Consider the following 8,228-nt stretch of genomic DNA (forward strand, 5'->3'; position numbering starts at 1 on the left):
TATTTTCACTGTCTGCCTCCCCACAGGCATATTCAGATCTTCTCCCCGAGACTCATGTCCTGCAAGACCTCGCAAGCCCCAGGGCAGGCTGTGGGCAGGGCTGGATGTCTCTTGGCAGGCCAGAACATCCCTTCAGCTGACCCTGGGCCGGCTCCTGGGGGATTCGGGACCCAGCAGATGCCCCTGGTCCTCCTCTCACTCTCACTCTCACTCTCGTGTTTGACTCTCGATAGGATTGGGAACTGACAGATGAAAACAAAAGGCAACTAATCCATTGAGCTACTTAATTACCGTAACAAGCACCTATTTTGTTATCTCAGTTATCTCTGTGTTGCAGCTCTCTAGCGGGATGTGTCATACCATGCTCTGATAGAGAGGATGTGGCCTCGGGCAGGGGGGACAGGGGAGGTGAAGAAGGTCAGACATTCCATATGCAAGATAACTTGTCTGCACAAGTCAATTATATCGTGGAATAGATTGAAAATTCTTAATTGTCAATCAACAGTGACTTTGGGAAAGAGCCCTTCTTCCAGCACTTCAAACCTGCCCAGGAGCCCACGGCAGGGTGCATGCTTGTGTTCAAGCATGCACAGCTACACACCTGCCTTGTTTGTACACCTCACATCAGATACAGGAAACCTGGAGACAAGGTGGACAATTTGCTTTATGAATTCAGAGACAGAAACACTTGGTAACTGAGGATGCAGGGTAGGAGTGGCTGTTTTTTTGCAAAGTGGGAAGTAGCACCATTATCCGTGTACGAAGCACCTCTTTTTTCAGGAATGCCTGCTCAGGAGAGTTCAGTGTTGGGCAGGCACAGACCAGTTCTATATCATGTACCACTACAACTGTAGTATTTTCTTCCTTAGCAAAAAGTTATATGCTAAGAGTGACCCAAAGGAACTTGAGAAGCTATTTTGCCCTTCAGCAAAGAGGGATTCTCCCAATCCTGCTACAGCAGCTAGCACACAACTCTTTGAAGCGTTTTGTTGCTGTCAACAGTCAGCCAGAAACCCATTCACAAAATCTGCAGTTCCACAGTAGAATTTTCTTAGTTCAGGCATCCACATAGCAGCATGGATATTGCAAAACTTGTAGTGTTGTCTACAGAAACTCACCTAGGACAGCTTTATTTGCTGGAGTCTCTGCTAGGACACTTATCAGGGCAGAAGTACAGCAGAAGAGCCAAAGCTCTTGTGCTGCAGTCTGTTACCTTGCATGGATTTTACCTAACTCCATGACCTGCTACAGGACAAGCACAAGCCCTGAGCTGTGTCAAAGGTCTAATAAGAATCTGTCTCCAATGACAAATAAATGAAAACTGCTTTTGAAGATATTTCTGGAGGCACTAGAACTGCCCCAGTGCATCTGGCATGTTGTTGCTCTTCCCTTAATCTCCTGCACCCCTGTAAGAACAAGTCTGGTATATGCCATGCTATGGGAAGGAGAGGCTGCTGTTCAAATGCTCACAGCCATAAATCACACTTGGTGTATAAAAGCTTTGCATACTTGTAAAAGAAAGCTGATCTTATCTGGGTTATCCTCAAAACACCCTCTTGAGGCATGTGGACAAGCCTCACTCTTCTAGTTTTACAGAAAAGGAAAGGAGTTAAGATGGAGCACTCATTTCTCTCCATCTTACAATTTTCTGAAGGCTGGTAGTGTTTGATGGTAAAGTTCAACACACACCAGGGTTTAACATTGTCAAGACTCAATAATATCACAAGTTATAGAATATTAACAATATCAGGTGGTGGTACTAGGAAGACTAAAGCCAAAGGAATTACAGTTTCCAGTCCCAGATAAACCTGTACCTGCTCATAGGTGGTTTCAGCTCCCTTCCCATCTTCTCTATTTGCCTTCCAGTTTTGATTCAATCAATTGAAAAATCTCCAAAAGTGAGAACTAAAGATTCTTCAGGACCATAGAAGCAACCAAAGTGATCTATAAATCTGTATCATGCAGCATCCTCATGGACACACTCCATAGCACAAGTTGCACATGTTCAAAGAATAAATCTTTTGTCATCTTCCATTAACTTCTTTAAATAATTCTAAATTTTCACACCAGTGTTATGAAATACAAAATAAACACCGTCTTCTTCCTATTGGGATACAGATACAGTTCAGGTAATAAAGGAGTGAAAGAGCTGGAAAGAGAAGGCAAAAAGCTTCAGTAACACAATGTCTTTATTGCAATATATATATTTTTTGTGAATCACATACAAAAAAGTCAGTGATGAATGAGCAATGTGTCTAAATTACTTCTGCTGTCTTAAATCTAGTAGTGAAGTAACACATAATACAATCCTAAGCTTATATCAAGTTATAATCTAAAAAAAAAAAACCAGCAAGTACAAAACTACCTTAAAGATAATTTTACATGTATAATACCAGCAATATTTCTTTTTACTCATGTTAGAAACAGCATCATCAAGATACTTCACAAGAAAACAGATGCCCTTGATTTTTTCATTGTGTTCATATTGCTTATTTTTAATTTGATAAATTTCAGACTAAATAAGTATTTCCCAATAAGTCAACAAAAAACCCAGGAGTGAGGGGAGTTCCCACTGACTCCCCACAAACTGGAATTGTAAAAGAGCAAAAGAAGAGGGAAATCATGACTTAAGAGATGAAGATAGTGATCTGCCTAGTTCTGACTTTACAAGCAGCCTGTGGGAGAGGAGAGACGTATTCTGTCTAACATTGACTTCAGGCAGGATATAAGTCAGTCACTGATATAAGATTGTTCCACAGTGGCACGAAGTTTCTCACTCTCATTTTGCCATACTTCCATATGCCTGACATCATGCAAGTAAGTAAAATGGAATAGAAAGGAAAGCATGAAACTGAAGATCCCTACTGACCACAAGGGATTTTCAGCAATATAGTGCACTTAGAAATAGAGGCTGTGGCATTCAAAGAGAAGGAAAAGTGCAAACATGCATTTAATTGTTGCCACCTACTCAGAAGCAAGGTACCCTACAGACCATTTGCTTTAGGACATTCCACAAGGGTTTAAGAGAACAGGTATGTAGGGCCCAATGAACCCTTCACTGATGGCTGACTGAGGCAGCAAAAGTTGTACAACAGTTTTGAGGAACAGGGAAGAGAAATTTATGAGTTTTAAAGTACAGTCTCCCTGCTCCTCATACACTCTGTGATACTGAGGGAAAGATGTGCAAGTTAATTTAATTCAGTTTTCACCATTTCAATAATTCTCTTACTGATCTTTGTGGAATTAAGAAGAGAGCTGAGCACAGGATATAATCTGCATATTTCAATATAATGCCCTAATTAATACAAAGCATAAAGAGATGGAAAAAAAGAGTAGCAAGAATGAGGGAATCATAGAACTGTTTGGGTTGGTAGGGACTTAAAACCCATCTTGTTCCAACCCTCTGCCATTGGCAGGGACACCTTCCAAGAGTCCAAGTTGCTCAGGTCCCTGTCCAACCTGGCCCTGAGCACCTCCAGGGATGAATCAAACACACTTCTTGGGTTACGTGGGACCTGCCATTCCATGCTGCTGTTGGAATATTGCTGTTCTTGCCACTGCGCCTGCTGAGCTTTGCCAAACCCTGGGACAGACTGGAAGGCCAGAATATCCCAATAACTGCTGACAACTTTATTCCTTACTAATTACCTCCTACAGAGGTCCACTAGGTAGAAAAAGCTTGGGCACTGGAACAAACTGATTATAGGGATCCAGAGATTCCTGGGCTCCGAAAATTCCCCTTGCATGAAGGGAAACCACAGGGGCAGTGGAGCAGTGTGGATGAAGCAGAAGCAAGAGGTGCAGGAATGCTCTGCTGCCAACCCCACCAGTGCTGACAGCAAGGCAATACCAGCTACAGAAATGAACAAGAATGTTAAATTACTCTCATTTTACACTTATTTAACATAATAAAGAAGGACTATTACCAAGTTAATAAGCAAAATCTCTGCCTGGGTGTATGGATGAGAGATGCATCAGGCACTAGCCAGTGGAGGCATACAGAAGCCTAGTGTGCTACTGGTTTGATACTACACATATTTATCAAATGATATGTCCAATGAATGGTCATGCTCTTAAATACCCATATCTTATGAAGTAATTTAGAATATACTTAGTCAAAACACAGAAAATTCCTGCTATAAACAAAGTATCTGAAGTTATTGGCAAGTAGGCTGACTATAATATCAAAACAGAAGCTCCAAAAATTCTCCAGGGAAGCAGTGATTAGAAGATACTGACCAGCAAGTGACACATTTGCTATTACTGACCCCAGGAAATGATGGGGTCACAACAAGATGCCTGGGCTTTGGAACAAGGTGGCTACACCTGAACAGTTTTGTATGCAGGAAACGTGGCTATGTGGGATGGAAAAATGTCCCACTGAAAAATAATTGTTCATTTTCCATCCAACTCTTCATACAGGAAGGAGAGGGCAAAGAAGAATGAGACTGCATCCTCACTGGGTGCTCTCAGTTAAGTAAGTGTATTTTGAAATTAGATTAGGCATCTCAATAAATTATACTTGGACAAGTTGTCAATTTTTCTGTTCACAAAGGCAAGTCCAAGTACATTCACTAAAGGTATCTTTTCAATCAACACCCGGGTAAGTACTTGTGGCAGCAAGTTTTATCCATTCAGATTTATCAGTAATGAAAGGAAATCTGCCAGAATTATCACTCCTTACAAGTCTTATCTGACACAGTAAACACAATGGATGGATCTATGATGAATCCTTTCATCCTAAATGATGTCTCAAAACAAAACTATTTTCAAGCAACACCTATCTGTTCTTACTGGGAAACTATACTGAAAACTTTCAGAAATGTTATTCATTTTTGGCAACTGAAAACTAAGGAAAAATTCCTATTTTTCAATGAGGTGTTCTGAGAAAACCTTAGGAGAATTAATAATGAAGAGCACAAGATTTTGTTCCCATTCAATTTTTCCTCAAAAAACTTTGATTCCAATGTTTCTTGGAATCAAGCAAACCTGTCATTAGGTTCTATTGCTGACACTCCTCTAGCTCCATTTTGAAATGAAGCTCACTTATTGCTATGCTTTGGTTATACATCACACTACAAATTTGCAGTCATCCCTACCGAAATTCCTGATAAAGCTGGAAAACCAGTTATGTCAGATTAATCTACAAGGATTAGATTAGCTAGAGCCCAGACTCAAAAAAACCACACACTCTTTTCCAAAGAGGACCATCCAGGCTTGTAATTTGGCTGTATATATTACAAAAAGACACATCAGTAAAGGGCATCTAAAAGTATATCAAGACACAAACCAACTCCAGAATCAGCAGCACACAAAAATATAGCAGTTAAAAGATACAGCCTTGAGAGAGTCTTTCTTCCCTTTTCTAGCAGTGTTTGTGCCCACATCCAGGTTGTGGTACCACACATGGAATCACAGAATCCCAGAACCATTTAAGTTAGAAAAGACCTCTGATATCACTGAGTCCAACCTGTGACTGAACACCACCTTGTCACCAGACCATGGCACTGAGGGCCATGTTCAGTCTTTCCTTTAACACCTCCAGGGATGGTGACTCCACCGCCTCCCTGGGCAGCCCATTCCAATGTTTAATCACATTTTCTGGGAAGAAATTCTTTTTAATGTCCAACCTAAGCCTCCCCTGAAGCACCTTAAGACAATGTCCTCTCATCAGCTGGTTGCCTGAGAAAAGAGGCTGACCCCCACCTGGCTACACCCTCCTTCCAGCAGTTGTAGAGAGTGATAAGGTCTCCCCAGAGCCTCCTCCTCTCAAAGGATGTGGTAAGTTCTAACAGCATGAGACATGTTCTTGGCTGCTACACCTGGCTTGAGGTCTAACATTATTTGTAGTTTTCCTGGACTAATCCCAGTCTTTCAAGATTTTGAAAATTAGATTGTGCAAACTTTGTTATCCCATGAAGTCAGACTAACAAGATAATGATACACAGGTGTGGTGGAGTTATATAAATAATTAGACTCTATAATAAATAAGATGTAGAGATTATAGATAATGATGCATCGTCTTCTCTTAGAAGTTTCAGGACCAGGAGCTATATTATCTATCAAAACTGACAAATATCAACTGTGATTCATAGATCAGTAAGTGAATTTAGGTTAGGAAAGCTGACTTCTATCCTTAGCGACTTTCACTGAATAAACAAGAACCATTTTAACAGAATCAATTCTGGGCTCCTTGAATCCAAACATCTCTTCACAGATTCCAAAATATGCAGTAGTTTTTCTACTAATCACCCTTTGGTGCAGGACACCTCTTTTCCTAAAGGGCCCCAAACCCATTCAACACATCAGTGACATGAAGCCCAACACCCCCTGCATCTGCAGCAGCGTCTCCAGCCACGGTGAGGACATTCCCCACAAGGCTGTAGTTAAAGGGTAGCACTTGTACAGAAATAACACCTGAAGGGAGCTAAGGAACTCAAACAGTCACAGGACAGAATGGAAAATATGCAAAAAGGACATGATGCACCTGACAGACAAACCAAGCAGTTTGCTTGAGTGCTGCAAGTGCCACCCGATGGTCTATCCCCTGCTGCTGTGGAACTGCAGTGCTTCACTGCCATGTGATAAGCCAAAGGGCCACTACAATCTGACAAAGTGCTTAAAAAAATACGTGTGAGGGACCAGACACACCCCAGGGGTGAGACAAGGTGGTCCATGTTCACAGAGGAAGCTGACCCCTATTCCTAGGAAACCAACCACTCTGAGCACCTCCAGCTCAGATAGCAGCAAGCCCAGATCCTCAACTGCAAGCTGCGCACAGGCCATCTTCTCCAGGAGCTGGACTGAAACAGCAGCAAGCTTCAAAGAAAAGTTCCCATACTGTGCTCAGTTTATTAGGGAGATTTAACATGTGGTTTTTTTGAGGAACCTGCAAACACAATAGCAGGATTACTGAGCAATTGCTTGGGAACATCAGTGTAGGAAGATTTGGACACCAAGTTCTGAGGACAACATTATTTGTCAGGTTAGAAAGCTCTGGATTTATAACCTAATTTATTTTAGAAATATGAACCTTGGGCAGATTGGATAACAATCCATGATGTTGCCACTGACACCTAGCAGAAATTGGAAATTAATTAGTCTTTTTTTTAAATTGAGTCTTCTTCTTTAGCAAATGCATTTAACAATCAAATTATAATAATATACACTAAATACCATGAATTCTGGAAAATATCCCAAGTCCTGTGAAGTTTTGGCTAGCAAATGACTCTTTGAAGAGGTGAAGAGCAGATAGTTCAAATAAAGGGCCGCTCAAACTTTTTGGTGAGAATAATCCCTGCTAGTCAGGTTCTGATGGAGGAAGCATGTTCTGCTCCATCTTCATACCATTAGTACTGGTTTTGAGATTTACAGAACAGCAAAGTGGGAACAGAGATAAGCCAAAACCCATAAGCATATATCTGTGAGTGTAAATATATACCCATGAGCATAAAAAAAGCTATTTCTGGGCCATTCTAAGGCTCTTTTCTACTGCCATGCCTGATAGGATTATTGTTCCTTATTTCTATGAGTGGTTTCCCTTCTTCGGTAATTAAAAGGCATGAATATATAAATAAACATAGATGTGTATATACACACATTTACACCCCTGGCACACAGACATATCCTAGTATCTCTATCAGTCTGCAGAGTCCTCCAAGTTGTAATATAAAAATAAATCCCAGAGACTGATATGCGAGTTCCCTCTTGTGACCAAGTGATGTTATAGCAACACCTGAAAGTACACACAGAATGTAAAAATGCGATTGCATTTTTTTTTGTTCATCAGCCATTGATCTAACATTAAAAAGAAATAAAAAACCACCACTATCTGTGCATAGTACAGAAAAGAATGAACAGGAATATGTCTGTGAAGAAGACTGTCAGTAAAATGAATTTAAAAGGAAGATGAGGTTGCTAAAGCTAAATTATTATTTTTTCTATGCATGAATCCTTGGCCCCATAGATAAAATCCAAATAAGGTGGAGGAAAATGGTTGATATCCCTTCTATAACCTTTATTGCTGTTAGAATTTCCCTTCCTGGCACAGGAACTGCAACACACCCACTTCCTCCTCCTGCCAACTGGGTGAACAGATTTTCTCAAATCTGAGAAAAAAATCCAGCACTTGGCAAAGGCAGAAAAAGAAGATAAGGACACAGAGAGAGTATAAATGATCTCAATATAAGATTGAAAGTGAACTTGCACAGTTGTTGAATCCCTTCCTC

The sequence above is a fragment of the Lonchura striata genome, chromosome 13, assembly GCF_050655825.1.
Source record: "Lonchura striata isolate lonStrDom1 chromosome 13, ASM5065582v1, whole genome shotgun sequence".
Lineage (NCBI taxonomy): Eukaryota > Metazoa > Chordata > Aves > Passeriformes > Estrildidae > Lonchura > Lonchura striata.